The 15,300-nt window shown below is 40.7% G+C and overlaps 1 protein-coding gene and 1 pseudogene across 1 annotated transcript in view; one reads left to right on the top strand and one right to left on the bottom strand.

Annotated features, from left to right (window-relative positions):
- The window catches only part of tspan7b (tetraspanin 7b), a 124,901-nt gene that overhangs the window by 108,610 nt on the left and 991 nt on the right, over positions 1-15,300 (bottom strand). The window lies entirely within an intron of this gene.
- Positions 11,610-12,028, top strand: LOC121290924 (annotated as a pseudogene).

Below are 15,300 nucleotides of genomic sequence, written 5' to 3'. Positions count from 1 at the left end.
TCTGTTGTGTGACACTGAATTGAATGCCTTTTGAAAGTCCTTGCACACCATGTCAACAATATTACCCTCATCTACACCCTCTGTTACCTCTTCAAAAAACTCCAAAAAGTTAGTTAAACAAGATTTCTCCTTTAGAAATCCATGCTGGTTCTTCCTAATCAACCCACATTTTTCCATATGACTACTAATTCTATCCCAAATAATTGTTTCTAGAAGCTTCCCCACCACTGAAGTTAAAATGATTGGTCTGTAATTGCTGGGCTTATCCATATAATCTTTTTTGAACAAGAGTGTGATCTTTGCGATTCTCTAGTTCTCTGGCATCTCCTTTGAGTCTAGGGAAGACTGAAAGATTATGGTCAGTGCCCCTGCAAGTTCCAAACCTACTTCCTTCAATATCCTTGGATGCATCCCATCTGGTCCCAGTGCCTTGTCAACCTTAAGTACCGACAGTTTATCCAAAACTTCCTCCTTGTCAATTTTTAGTGACAGAGCTTCCTCCCCTGTCACCATGGCCTCAGTAGCATCTGCTTCCTTGGTAAACACCTTCGCCTCTTCGCATCTGTTCCGATGATGCTACCTTCAAAAACAGTTCCTCTGACATGTCCTCCTTCTTCCTTAACCGAGGTTTTCCACCCACGGTCGTTGACAGGGCCCTCAACCGTGTCCGGCCCATCTCCCACGCATCTGCCCTCACGCTTTCTCCTCCCTCCCAGAAACATGATAGGGTCCCCCTTGTCCTCACTTACCGCCCCACCAGCCTCCGCATTCAAAGGATCATCCTCTGCCATTTCTGCCAACTCCAGCATGATGCCACTACCAAACACATCTTCCCTTCACCCCCACTGTCGGCATTCCGTAGGGATCGTTCCCTCCGGGACACCCTGGTCCACTCCTCCACCACCCCCTACTCCCTAACCCCCACCTATGGCACCACCTCATGCCCACGTAAAAGATGTAACACCTGCCCCTTCACTTCCTCTCTCCTCACCGTCCAAGGGCCCAAACACTCCTTTCAAGTGAAGCAACATTTCACTTGCATTTCCCCCAACTTAGTCTACTGCATTCGTTGCTCCCAATGCGGTCTCCTCTACATTGGAGAGACCAAACGTAAACTGGGCGACCGCTTTGCAGAACACCTGCGGTCTGTCCGAAAGAATGACCCAAACCTTCCTGTCGCTTGCCATTTCAACACTCCACCCTGCTCTCTTGCCTACAAGTCTGTCCTTGGCTTGCTGCATTGTTCCAGTGAAGCCCAACGCAAACTGGAGGAACAACCCTCATCTTCCAACTAGGCACTTTACAGCCTTCCGGACTGAATATTGAATTCAACAACATTAGGTCTTGACCTCCCTCCTCCATCCCCACCCACTTTCTGTTTCTTCCCCCTTCCTTTTGTTTTTTTCCAATAAATTATATAGATTTTTCTTTTTCCCACCTATTTCCATTATTTTTAAATATTTTTAAATCTTTTATGCTCCCCCCACACCCACTAGAGCTATACCTTGAGTGCCCTACCATCCAATCTTAATTAGCACATTCGTTTAGATAATATCACCAACTTTAACACCTATGTGTTCTTTTGTTCTATTGTCTGTGACATCTTTTGATGATCTGCTTCTATCACTGCTTGTTTGTCCCTACAACAACACCACCCCCCTCCACTTCTCTCCCCCCACCCAACACACCCACGCCTCCACACCTTAAAGCAGCTTATATTTCACCCCTTCCTTGGATTCACCTAGTTCTGTCGAAGGGTCATGAGGACTCGAAACGTCAACTCTTCTTCTCCGCCGATGCTGCCAGACCTGCTGAGTTTTTCCAGGTAATTCTGTTTTTGTTTTGGTTCCAGTATATCCAGCCCAGCTCCATTCTTGCCCCATTGAAGTTGGATTTCTCCCAGTTAATTATTCTTACTCTGAATTGCACATTGTTCTTTTCTACCATCATCCTAAACCTTACAATATAATGACCACAGAGATAAAAACAAAAAAACTGCGAATGCTGGAAATCCAAAACAAAAATAGAATTACCTGGAAAAACTCAGCAGGTCTGGCAGCATCGGCGGAGAAGAAAAGAGTTGACGTTTCAAGTCCTCATGACCCTTCGACAGAACTTCAGAAGTTCTGTCGAAGGGTCATGAGGACTCAAAACGTCAACTCTTTTCTTCTCCGCCGATGCTACCAGACCCGCTGAGTTTTTCCAGGTAATTCTGTTTTTGTTTTGTTTAATATAATGACCACCGTTGTTGTTGTTGTTGTTGTCATTAACAATTACTGTGTAATTAAAAGAGCACTTGTGCTTATGGCTAGTTTAATGTGCAATAAATATGCAAATACAGAAAAGGGAGGTTAAGTACATGATGTTTTGTCAAGCTAAACTGGAGCAGCGGAAATTGGCCAGCAACATGGTGAATCGCAATTCATGGGGTATTTCTTCCTCACTATAAATTACTGGACAGTTTGCTTAATAACAGTGCACATTGTTCAAATGGTATTTTTTACCTAGCAAAATCTGGCCCATTATAGCCAATCCTTTGTATAGCCATATGGTAAATAGTTATCCTTAATCAAAATAACCTAGCTTTTGTGGATCATAAACCAGACTGTTCCTGTGCTGCACATTCTATGTAACAACAGATAGCTTGCCGAAATACACAGACAGATTACTGTGTGTATCTTTTAATGAATACTTCAGAAAAGAACACTGGGTAGTGTAACAGTCAATTGTAGCATTCCAATTGCTGGCCCTGCTGAGGTTATCTGAGTTGACAAAGACTGGGGATCAAAACTGGGACATTTCTGGTCTTTATTCTCTGACTAAATTTGCTGAACCAGTAAAAACTGCTTAACTGCAGTCTTATACAAAATAATCATTAAGATACATCTGCAAAATACCACTTTTATTTAAAAAGCTGCATAAAAATCTGTTTAACTTTGTGCAACTAAAATTGAAAGGAAATGTGAGCAATAGGTTTTCAAGATATATTGTATCTTGCATTAATATTTGGAAGTCGGGAGCTACAGTTGGAGATTGTTGACTGAGGGGGTTTTACAGTTTAAAACAGCGAGAGGAGAGCGGGATTTTTACAGTTTAAAACAGCGAGAAGACAACCGGGATTTTCACAGTTTAAAGCAGCGAAAGGAGAGCCAGGAGTTTTCCATTTTAAAACAGCGAGAGGAGAGCCAGGAGCACATGGAGAGCGGATCTGCATGAGAAGGACAGCAGCGGCGAAAGATAACTCCTTCAAGTTATTTCTACCTGCCAGAGCCAGTGTGTGACGTCAAAGGAAAACAGGTGATTGGTGTGTATCTCTTCCATGTCTCTTTTGATTGGCCAAGTGGCTTAAATCAGTAGACGTTATTACAGCTGAAGAGAACAGTTAAGAAATTCACTTCTAAAATATTTAATATCAAAATTAATTAATGGCTGGGCAGGCGATGTGTTGCAGCTGTAGCATGTGGGGGCTGGTGGATGGTGTCGCGATCCACGGTGACCACATCTGCAGCAAGTGTTAGCTGCTCGAGGAGCTTCAGCTCAGGGTTGATGAGCTGCAGTCTGAACTGCAGACACTGCGACCATCAGGGAGGGGGAGAGTTACCTGGGCAATGTGTTTCAGGATGCAGTCATACCCCTTAGATTAATTACATCAAATTTAGTCTGTGATCAGGGACAGGAAGGTGTGACTGCAAGTGAAGCTGGTCGGGGATCCAGAATTTAGCTTTGGAGGAGCCTCAGCCAGTGCCATTGCCCACTAGGTACAAGATTCTTGCTCCTGGTGTGGACAAGGGCACAGACTGCAGGGAGGATGAGCGAACTGACCACAGCACCTTGGCACAGAGCACCATTCAAGTAGGGGGAGAAAAGAGAAATGTAGTAGTAATAGGGGATGGCGTTAGTTAGGGGAATAGACACTGTTCTCTGCAGCAAAGACAGAGAGTCCCAAAGGCTGTGTTGCCTACCTGATGCCAAGGTTAAGGACATCTCTTCTGGGCTGGAGAGGAACTTGGAGTGGGAGGGGAAGGATCCAGTTGTCATGGTTCACGTAGGTACCAAGGACATAGATAGGACTAGGAAAGAGCTCGGGGCTAAATTAAAAAGCAGAACCACAAAGGTAATAATCTTCGGATTACTACCTGAGTTACCTGCAAATTGGCATAGGGTAAATAAAATTAGAGAGAAGTCAATGCTTGGCTCAATGATTGGTGTGGAAAAAATGGGTTCCGGTTCATGGGGCACTGGCACCAGTAATGGGGAAGGAGAGAGCTGTTCCGTTGGGACAGACTTCATTTGAACCATGCTGGAACCAGTGTCCTGGCGAATTGTATAACTAGGGTTGTAGACAGGGCTTTAAACTAATTAGTCAGGGGAGGGTTCAATTGAAGGGAAGTTTAGAAAATCAAAAATAAGTGGGAGAGCAGAGGTGCAGGGTAGTAAAGAGGCAAACAATAATCAAAGTGTGACAGGAAGGGGCAGAAAATATAAACAGAAGAATGCAACAGAAATTAGAGCCAGAATGAGTAATAATGATAAAAAGTCAAAGCTTAAGGCTCTTTATCTGAATGTATGCAGCATTTGTAACAAGGCAGATGAGTTGACAGCACAAATAGAAATAAATTGATATGACTTGATAACTATTACAGAAACATGGTTGCAGGATGACCAAGATTGGGAACTCAATATTCAAGGGTATTCAACATTCCGGAAAAATAGGCAAGAAGGAAAAGTAGGTGGGGTAGCTTTGTTAATAAAGGAAGGTATCAGTGTGATGGTGAGTATTGAAGTAGGTGCAATAGATCGTGATGTGGAATCAGTTTGGGTGGAAATTAGGAATAGCAAGGGGAAGAAGTCATGGGTAGGAGTCGTCTATAGGCCCCCAAAGAGTTGCTTCACTGTAGGACAAAATATAAATCAGGAAATAATGAGGCATGTAAGAAAGGTGCTACAATTGTCATGGGTGATTTTAATTTGCATATTGACTGGACAAATCAGATTGGCAGGGGTAAAATGGAAGATGAATTTGTAGAGTGCATCAGGGATTGTTTCTTAAAGCAATACGTTACAGAACTTACTTGGAAACAGGCTATTTTATATCAAGCAATATATAATGAGGTTGGATTAATAAGAGATCTCGTAGTTAAGGATCCTGTAGGGGGGTAGCGATCACAACATGGTAGAATTTCAAATTCAGCTTGAGGGCGAGCAACTCGGATCTCAAGCCAGTGTCCTCAACTTAAATAAGGGAAATTACAGAGGTATGAAGAAAGAATCGTCTAAAGGGAAAATAGACTAAGGGGAAGGTCAATGGATGAGCAGTGGCGGACATTTAAGCAGATATTTCATAAAGCTATGCAAAAATTTATCCCGGTCAAAAAGAAGGACTTGATGAGAAGGATAAACCACCCGTGGTTAACAAAGGCAGTCAAGGAAATTATCCAACCAAAAACTAAGGCATACGAAGCGGTGAAAACTAATGATAGGCCAGAGGATTGGGAATTTTTTGGAACCGGCAGCGGATGACTAAAAAGCTAACAAAAAGGGAGAAAATTGATTATGAAAGTAAATTGGCAAGAAATATAAGAACAAACAGCAATAGCTTCTACGGGTACATAAAAAGAGAGTAGCTAAAGTGAGCATGGGGCCCTTGGAGGATGTGACTGGAGAATCGAAAATGGGGAACAGGGAAATGACAAATAATTTAAACCAATATTTTGTTTCGGTCTTCATGGTGGAGGACACTATAAACATTCCAAAGATATCAGATAAGCAAGGAAATATTGGGAGGAAAGATCCTGTAACGGTCTCTATCATGAGGGACAAAGTATTTGCAAAACTGATGGGGGCCAAAGGCAGACAAGTTGCCAGGACCTGATGGACTGCATCCAAGGGTTTTAAAGAAAGTGGCTGCAGATATAGTGGAGGCATTGGTCAAAATATTCCAGAACTCATTGGATTCCAGGAGGGTCCCAAGGGATTGAGAAACTGCTAATGTGACGCCTCTGTTCAAGAAGGGAAGGAGACAAAAAGCAAGAAACTATGGGTCAGTCAGCCTAACATCTGTCACTGGGAAAACACTAGAGTCCATTATTAAGGAAGAAATAGCAGGGCATTTAGAAAAGCATAACAGAATCAAACAGAGTCAACATGGTTTTGTGAAAGGGAAATCATGTTTGACAAATTTGCTAGAGTTCTTTGAGTATATAACAAGCAGAATTGATAAAGGGGAACTGGTAGAAGTTGTATATTTGGATTTCCAGAAGGCATTCGATAAGGTGCCACATAAAAGGTTATTGCACAAGGTAAGAGCTCACGGTATTGGGGGTAATGTATTAGCATGGATTGAGGATTGGTTAATACACAGAGGACAGAGTTGGGATTAACGGTTCTTTTTCAGATTGGAAAGACGTAACTAGTGGAGTGCCACAAGGAACAGTCCTAGGGCCTCAATTATTTACTATCTATATTAATGACTTGGAGGAGTGGGCAGAGTGTAATATATCCAAATTTGCTGATGATACAAGGGCATGTTGTGATGAGGACATAAAGAATTTGCAAGGGGATATAGATAGGTTGAGTGAGTGGACAAAAACTTGGCAGATAGAGTTTAAAGTAGGAAAGTGTAAGGTCATGCACTTTTTGGTAGGAAAAACCAAAATGTAAACTATTATTTAAATGGAGAGAGTCTCCAAAAAAGTGCAGCACAGTGGGATCTGGGTGTTCTTATGCATGAAACACTTAGGGCAGAATTTTACGAGTCGGCGAGCAGGGGCAGGGCCCGCTCGCCAACGTGTAAAATGATGCGCGGTGACATCAGGCAGAACTCCCGACGCCACCACGCCCCATTTAAAATTTCAGGAAGGCGGGGGTGCAGCAAAATCAGCTGTGCGCCCGCCAACCTGTCAATGGCCAATTGAGGTCATTGACAGATCAATTAAAGTAATTAGTAGACCCGCCTGTCCAACCTTAAGGTTGGTGGGCAGGCCAGGAGCCCCGGCAGGAAGTAGAAAAAACATGAAACCTCATCAACAGGCGGGATGAAGCTTCATGTAGGGTTTTAAAAGTTTTAATAATGTTTTCTTGGAAATTATGAACATGTCCCAACTCATGTGACATTGTCACATGAGGGGACATATAAGGGAATTTCTTTTTCTATTTTTAATATTTTTGAAAGTAGAGGCGATCTCCCTGAGGCTGCACTTAGCCTCACCACGCGCATCAACCTCCCCCCACGACAGGGGGAAAATTCAGCCCTAAAAGTTAGCATCCAGATGCAGCTAGTAATTAAGAAGGTAAATGGAATTTTGGCCTATATTGCTAGGAGGTTGGAGTTTAAAAATAAGGAAGTCTTGTAATAACTGTATAGGGTGTTGGTGAGGCCACACCTGGAATACTGTGTACAGTTTTGGTCCCGGTATTTAAGAAAGGATATACTGGCATTGGACGCAGTTCAAAAGAGATTCAGTGATAGGCTGATTCCTGAGATGACAGGGTTGGCTCATCAAGAATGGCTAAACAGGTTTATTCATTGGAGTTTAGAAAAATGAGGGGTGATTTTATTGAAAGGTACAAGATTCTGAGGGGGCTTGACAAGGTAGATGTTGAGAAGATGTCTCCACTAATGGGGAATCTCGAACTAGGGGACATAGTTACAGAATAAGGGGACACTCATTTAAAACTAAGATGTGAAGGAAATTCTTCTCTCAAATGGTAATAAATGTTTGGAATTTGCTACCTCAGAGAGGTGTGGAGCCTAGATCACTGAAAGTATTTAAAGAGGAAGTCGATAGATTTTTGAAATATCGGGGAGTTGAGGACTATGAGGAGCTGGCATGAAAGAGGAGTTGAGGCCTGGGGCAGATCAGCCAAGATCTTACTGAATGGTGGAGCAGGTTTGAGGGGCCAAATGACCTACTTCTGCTCCTATTTCTTAAGTTCTTATGTAGTGAAATATAAATTTAACAATTTTTTTAAAAATGTATAAGTTTATTTTAATGTCAAGTTGTCAACTCCTGCACTATATATTACGTCAACAATAGATATTTAGATATTAATGTGGCAAATTCTAAGAATATTTGTCCAGTTAACCTATCCAAACTCCACTATTGCATATCCATTACTCTTGCTACATGTGGAGGCGTTCCTAGCGAAGCCAACACAAAGAAGATAAGGGAGAGGAATGAAAGAAGGAAGGAAAATCTTTATGGTTAAGTAATATAGCAAATTTTCAGTAAAAATTGGTTGGTCAATAGTTTCTTTGGGCAGAATTTTACAGCCCTGTCATGGCAGGGGGCAGAGCCATAGGGCAGAATTTTGCCCTTGGTTGGCAGGCAGGCCCCACCGCCTTGGCGGCGGGTGGGCAGCCGAACCAGGGCCCCCTGCCATTTTGAGTGGGCGGGCCAATTAAGGCCTGCCCAGCGGCCTGCCCGACGGGAAGCGCTATGCGCTTCCTATGCGGGGAGGGGGAGGGAATCCCCAGCTGTCAAAGTGCGCTCTTTCTCGCATGCGCACGAGAAAGCACACTGCTCCCTGAGACTAAGTGCTGTCTCAGGGAGATTACTGACATTCTAAAATACTTTTAAAATAGTAAAATATAAAATTTATTAACATGTCCCCCTCATGTGACAATGTCACAGGATATGGGACATGTTAACAAGAAGCACATAAACTTTATTAAAGTTTTTAAAAATGGACATGAAACTCATCCCGCCAGTGGATGAGGTTCATATATTATCAGAAGTCCCCTGGGGCTCCTGGCCTGCCCGCCAACCTTAAAGTTGGCCGGGCAGGCCATTTAACTACCTTAATTATCCTGTCAATGGCCTTAATTGGCCATTGACAGGTTGGCGGGCGGACAGCTGATTTCACTGTCCGCTTGCCTTCCTCAATATTTAAATGGACCAGGATGAAATCGGGGTTTCCTCCCCACGTCATCCTGTGTCATTTTCCCGTCGGCAAGTGGGTCCTGTCCCAAATTGCCAATGGGACAATTCAGCCCATAAAATGCAGCGAACTGTTCAAAAGTCCATTGACTTTGGCGGGACCATAAAATCCCGCTAGTGTAAAATTCCGCCCTTGGACTCTTAGCTAACTTGATTCATGCAATTTTATGTTGTGGAAAATCACATTTACCAATTTTTTTGTAACTTTGATGATCACTTAACCAATTTGGTTTTCCACGTGTGACCCATATTTAGCAAGAGCTAATAAATGACTTACATTTAGGTGAGATGAAATTAATCACTAGATATTGGAGGCTAGTCCTAGCAGAAAAAAGATGATATTACTGTAGAATAAAATCAGATTGAAAGAGACAAATAAATAGACAATAAATAAAATGCCACTCAAAGTTCTTTGCCAGGTTTACCAACAAGGTTACAAATTCTCACACCACCATCTGCATGCCCATGATATTTTAAGACACCAATTAAATAATGGATCAGAATGTTACAATAGGAGATTTTACCCTGAAGCAAACAGTGCAAACATTCTTGCAAAAATAAAACAATATAAACTATTCAGATGACTTCCGAGACAGCTCAGTCCCAAACTTGCAGTGAGTTCCTGGATGGATGTACTATTTATTCAAATCTAATATCGGTTTTATAAATAAACTCCAGCAAACTGGTGTTTAAATTGGTTCAGAGCCACCCTGGCTTTACATTGGAGTGCTGACCACAAATTAGAGGTGTCAGCTCTACATCTGAATCCTTTGCAGTTAAAAAAATACATTACTGTTGCTGACTCAGCCACCCCTGCCCTTCAATAGCACCTCAAAATTCAACTTGGAGTTTCCATAAGCTGTTAAAGACAAGAAGAAGGAAACATAGTAAAAAATAGGGTAAAGATAATAATAATACAGCACATGAAAGCTTACTTGCTATTGTTTTGCTTTAAAACTTTTTGTTGACTTATTCTTGGGATGTGCCCATTACTGCCCATCCAATCCTAGTTGTCCTAAGCAGGTGATGCACTTTGAACACCATTGCAGTTGTTTTACAAATCAACAGATTACTGGCGGCTTCAGAGTCAACTATGTACTTTAGAAATGGAGTCACATGTAGGTTAAACTGGGAAGGTTCCCTTTCTACAGGTCTTTAGTAAACCAGTTTGTTTTTCACAACAGCTCTCACTAATATCTTTTTCCCCTGCTGCCAGCCTGCAAATTATCAGAGTTACATAATTCAGTTGCACAACCTGCCATATTGGGATCTTAATTCAAGTTCTATAACCAGTCCCTGTTCAGCAACCGAGGCAGGGAACATTGCACAAAAAGGGTAGCCCAGCTACTGTTGGGGCTACAATAACCACATTTTCCACATAACTGATGGTTCATGATTTGAAACTGCCTTTAGTATAAATGGAAGTATTTCAGAAGATAGCAGCATTTTGAATAATTATTCTGCTGTATTAATAAATGTGGGGGAGGGGGAAGTTCAGTCACCATATAGTGCAGTTTTCTTCAGATATCTCCTTTTTACACCACTCTTTTGATCTGCTTTGATCTATTCCTGACCTAAAGGAAATACAGATGACCTGCCAGATCTCCACTAGTGATGCTGGTTGCTGAGAGGTGTGTGAGAATAGCTAGGAGTTACCCTCACACACTTTCCAGCTACTGTAATAATTGTTTGCCAGCTTGAGATCAACTAACTCAGCACAAACTGGGAAAATCAATCCTGGACTCTTTGGGCTTCTATGATTTAATATTATGTTGGTCAAGGCATTTACCTATTAGGCCTTAGACTGAGCTTTCAGGGGAAACATCATTGATCATACACAAAGTGCATGAGGGAAAAATATTTGCAGTGCTACTTCAAATTATCCTGCTTAACTAAACGTGGAAAATTAGCTCTAGGCCTTGTTCCTGTCTGGACAATACTGTATTACACCGTTATACTGCCAGCGTTGCTTGCTTTATAATTTGGCCACCTTCTTAACACCAAAATAAGTCAGGAAACTCCCCACTGTAATTTCTGAACATTCTTAGATTACATTCCATATTGTATGTATACGCCAAATGTAGCTATGAAGGAAGGAAGGAGGAAGGAAGAAAGTCAGCAGCTCCATTCATTTCAACAATATAACTCTTAAGGTATATCCCGTTTAAGTGTCTTAATCTTAGATGCCTTCAAATAATTTCTATTGGTGTCTATTCCACTAAGACACTTTAATGTGTAGATTTTTACATTATAGGTTTTTGCCCTCTATATATAAAATATACACTTAAGTTAAAGAAGCCTTTTAAAAAATGCAGTTCATTCATCCATCTGGCAGACTCAATTGGTGCAAATGCTAGATGCTTAAATTTGTTTAAACGATGCTAATTAACTCTTTTTGTAAATGGGATAGGATTTTCGCTAAGCTTTGCCCAAAATTGGCCAAACCAAAAAAGAAAATGTGAGGAATTTCAAGCTGAAGTTCCCTTAGGACAAATCAAGTTTCTGCGATTTTTAGAAATAGCTTAAAAAATATTGTGCTGGAAATTGGTCCCACCCACTAAGCGGCCACATCTCCAATCAAAATAATCATCATGCTACTTCCACTAATTGGGTAATACAATTCACTATTTAGGAGTTACAAAATACGATCATACTAGAGCCCAAGTGAAGATGGGGGCATTGTTTTTTATCGTGTCGTTGGTTGAGTGATGTAGCTTGACTTTCATGGTGGTTTATTTTATTATCACCCTGTTGGATTTAGAACGTGAGTATATAAATGCCCGAGCATGTTGCTCCAAAATGAATAAGTGGATACTGCCCGAGCTGGTAGCGCTAGGAGTTGTTACTGTGCTGATGTTCGTCACCATGCACTGGTTCATATTTCTGCTCAATCTGCCAATAGCAGCCTGGATCTTTACAGGTACTTGGCAGTCCCCTCTGGTAATGTGGGAGTCTATGAGCCAATCGAGATTCACAATCGCGGACAGCTCAAGACTCCCATGAAGGAGGCGATGATTAAACTAGGATTCTACTTATTATGCTTCTTCATTTACCTGCACAGTATGATCCTGGCCTTGATAAATGACTAACATCATTTGTTGACTTTCCTACATGGTTGTACAAGTACAGGCACAGGGCCGTCACTCCCACAAAGTTCTGTTCAGTTGGAAGTTCTCAAGTAATAAGAGAAGGATGCATCATGCAGTTTATTTTTTGGGCATGATTCAAATGTGTTTTGAGGTTATTTTTTTAAACAATAAAGTTACCATTTAAAACTAAAAAAAAGCCCAGCATTCTACCAGATCAGAACCTCTGGATTCCTGGAGGAGGTGGGCAAAGAAGGTTTTCACTGGAGATAATAATTGGACATTTAGTAGAAGCACCTCTTGACAGAAGATAATAGAACTCTTGCTATCCAATAACAGTTATGCAACATCAGTGCCCCAATTTGTGGGAACAAAAATTCTGAGTGACACATCAGAGCTGGCTATGGTAACCATGTATTAATATGACAGTTTAATTGTTATTGTTGCTCTGATTCATACTGAGCAGGATGAATATTACAACAACACATTATCAAGACTTCTAGGAGGTTCTTAAAATTAAGCCTCTTTTAGACTCAAGAGCATGAATATCCACCTTTTTAAAGATTTTAAACATGAAAAAATATTTAATTGAGGAAGAAACTGCCAATTGTACACCAATAAAACTAATAAATGGCTTTATATAGTTTTTTAAAGTGAGTTTTTAGTTATTTATAATCAGGCCACTCACAGGACGTAGCTAAACATTCTTATTAATAATGCTTATTTTTGTGGCAAATCAATTTCAGCTTTATTAATAAAGGGCAGTAACATGTTGCAGACTAAATACATCAAGGAATATTTTTTAATCCAAGGAAGAACATTTTATCATGTTGCCTGATTGTGCTGGCTGACAGATGATTTTATGTTTGTGATTTTGTAACTGAGTTTGAACAGGGATTGAATCATTAAAATCAATTTGGAAAACTAGCACTGTTTGTGCCTGGGTTGTCAATTATGCTCAAAGCAGAAAATCTACCCCATATCGTCCACTGATTTATATACGGCACAGGTTATATGCTTTCTCTCATGTACTCTACAGAATGGTATAACTGAAATGGCAGAGGAGGGGCAAATCTGTTATATATTTAAGACAACATTTTGTCTTTGAACTAAATAATTAATGATTTTATAATAAGGTGATGGTAATCTTAGGAATTTAATTTCCTCAGCTCAGAGCCAAACATTCTCCTTGCCTAGATGTGAAATTAATTTGTAAGATTTAGAGTGCTGTACTTGGAAACCTGTAAAGCAGATCTGAAGGTTTACACTCTTATGTGAAAATGCTATTTAAAGCTATTAAAGTAATGCATGGTCATTTATGAAATAGTTAAACAAATAAGGAAGCCAAACCTGCTTCTCATTGCATCTAATAATTTCCAAGACCTATTACAACAGAAAAGCATTGATTGAATTTTTTCCTACTTGGTTAAATTATAGCCACTTCTTTTCATAAACCATTTATACTTTATTTTAGCTTTTGTAATTGAGGAGGTAACGGAAATAAGCCTGCAACATTCTTAAGCAGGCTGATCAGGTAACGAGTTCAATAAATACTTCAAACCAATCTCATCATTAAAAAGAGGTGGTAATGTCCTAGTCCCTATATTTTCATGGTCTTGATGAATGACAGAAAACATTATACAACAGCCATTATTATGCATTTACTGTGAATGCAAAGCTACCACAACGAAAATTGAGGGTACTCTGCCTGTTAACCCTTCCTAATTCTAAACACTGCAATGAATAAAAGGTATCCAGTTTTGGAGAAGAAAGCAAACAATTGTAAATTGTGATAAAGGCCTACTTGATGAAGTGTATCAACAATGCAACAACAATTTGCATCTATATAGTATTTGTAATGCGCTGTAGTAAAACCTCCCAAGGAACTTCACAGCGTAATCAGAGAAAAAACTGACATCGAGCCAGCAATGGAGATATTAGGAAAGATTACCAAAAGCTTGGTCAAAGAGGTTACGAGTGAATATTGCTAGGATAGACAATTTCAGCAATGCAGGATAAATTATAGGTTTTATCTTACCTTGGCATCCTATTTGACTCTAAGTTGAGCTTCCAACCCCATATCTACTCCATCACCAAGATAGCCCACTTCACTTCAATAGCGTCATCCATCCTCCAATCCTGTGCCCGCTCATCTGCTGCTGAAACTAGCAAAGACTGTGTTGCCTGTAGGCCTGCTATTCCAATGCTCTCCTTGCTGGCCGACCACCTTACACCATTTGTAAACTTGAGCTCATCCAAAACTCTGCTGCCTATATCCGAGTTTGCAATAGGTCCATCAACCCTGTGCTTGCTGACCTACATTGGCCCCTAGTCTAGCAAAGCCTCAATGTTAAAGCCCTCATCCTTGTCTGCAAATCCATCTGTGGCCTCATCCTTCCCTATCTCTGTAACTTCCCCTAGTCCTACAACCCTACGAGATATTTGTGCTCCTCCAGTTCTAGCCACTAGTGCATTCCCAGCTTTCATTGCTGCACCTATCTAGCCTCTAATTTCTAGAATTCCTTCCCTAAACTTTTCTGTCTCTCTACTTCTCACTCTCCTTCTTTAAAGACATTCTTTAAACCTCTTTGACCAAGATTTTGGTCATTTGCCCTGATATCTCCTTATGTGGCTCAGGGTCAAATCTTGTTTGATAATGTTCTTGTGAAGTGCCTTGGGATGTCTTACAATGTTAAAGGCGTTATATAAATGAAGGATGTTGTTGTAAATGTGAAGGGCTGAACACTTATAATTCTGTCCATTGACAATTTACAGCAATGTTTTACACAAGTGGAGAAATATCTGTAGCCCTTTTATTCTAGAGGCACATTTAACAGCAGAATCCTAAATACAGATTTGCTTGAAATCAAAAATACCTTTCACTGCTGCGATCCTTTCATGGGTATTTTCAACTGCCACATATGTAAACAATGAATTCTGTGCTGAGTGAAACGACCAGCCAAATCATAGAATAAAATTGGATTACTAGACTGTCATGAATTTACAACCAGGCATTAACTGTTAATCGACTTGCTGTAAACATTACGCTTTTACATAGCTGAAAGTAAAACATTCATTAAGCATGGGACCACATTGTTAATTTCCCATACCCAGGCAGGCATAACTCCGACATTACAGGTTTTAAATATAATTGCAACATTTTATACATAACATTTACTGGTTTGTCACTATTGGTTTATTCAGGTCTGAACCTAAAATTAAACTCGGTTCTCTGGCTTTTCAGTCAGATCACGATAAATCCCTACCAATGAAGA

The sequence above is a fragment of the Carcharodon carcharias genome, chromosome 18, assembly GCF_017639515.1.
Source record: "Carcharodon carcharias isolate sCarCar2 chromosome 18, sCarCar2.pri, whole genome shotgun sequence".
Taxonomy (NCBI): domain Eukaryota; kingdom Metazoa; phylum Chordata; class Chondrichthyes; order Lamniformes; family Lamnidae; genus Carcharodon; species Carcharodon carcharias.
The sequence above is the reverse complement of the archived record's forward strand: the minus strand, read 5'-3'. Positions and strand labels throughout refer to the sequence as shown.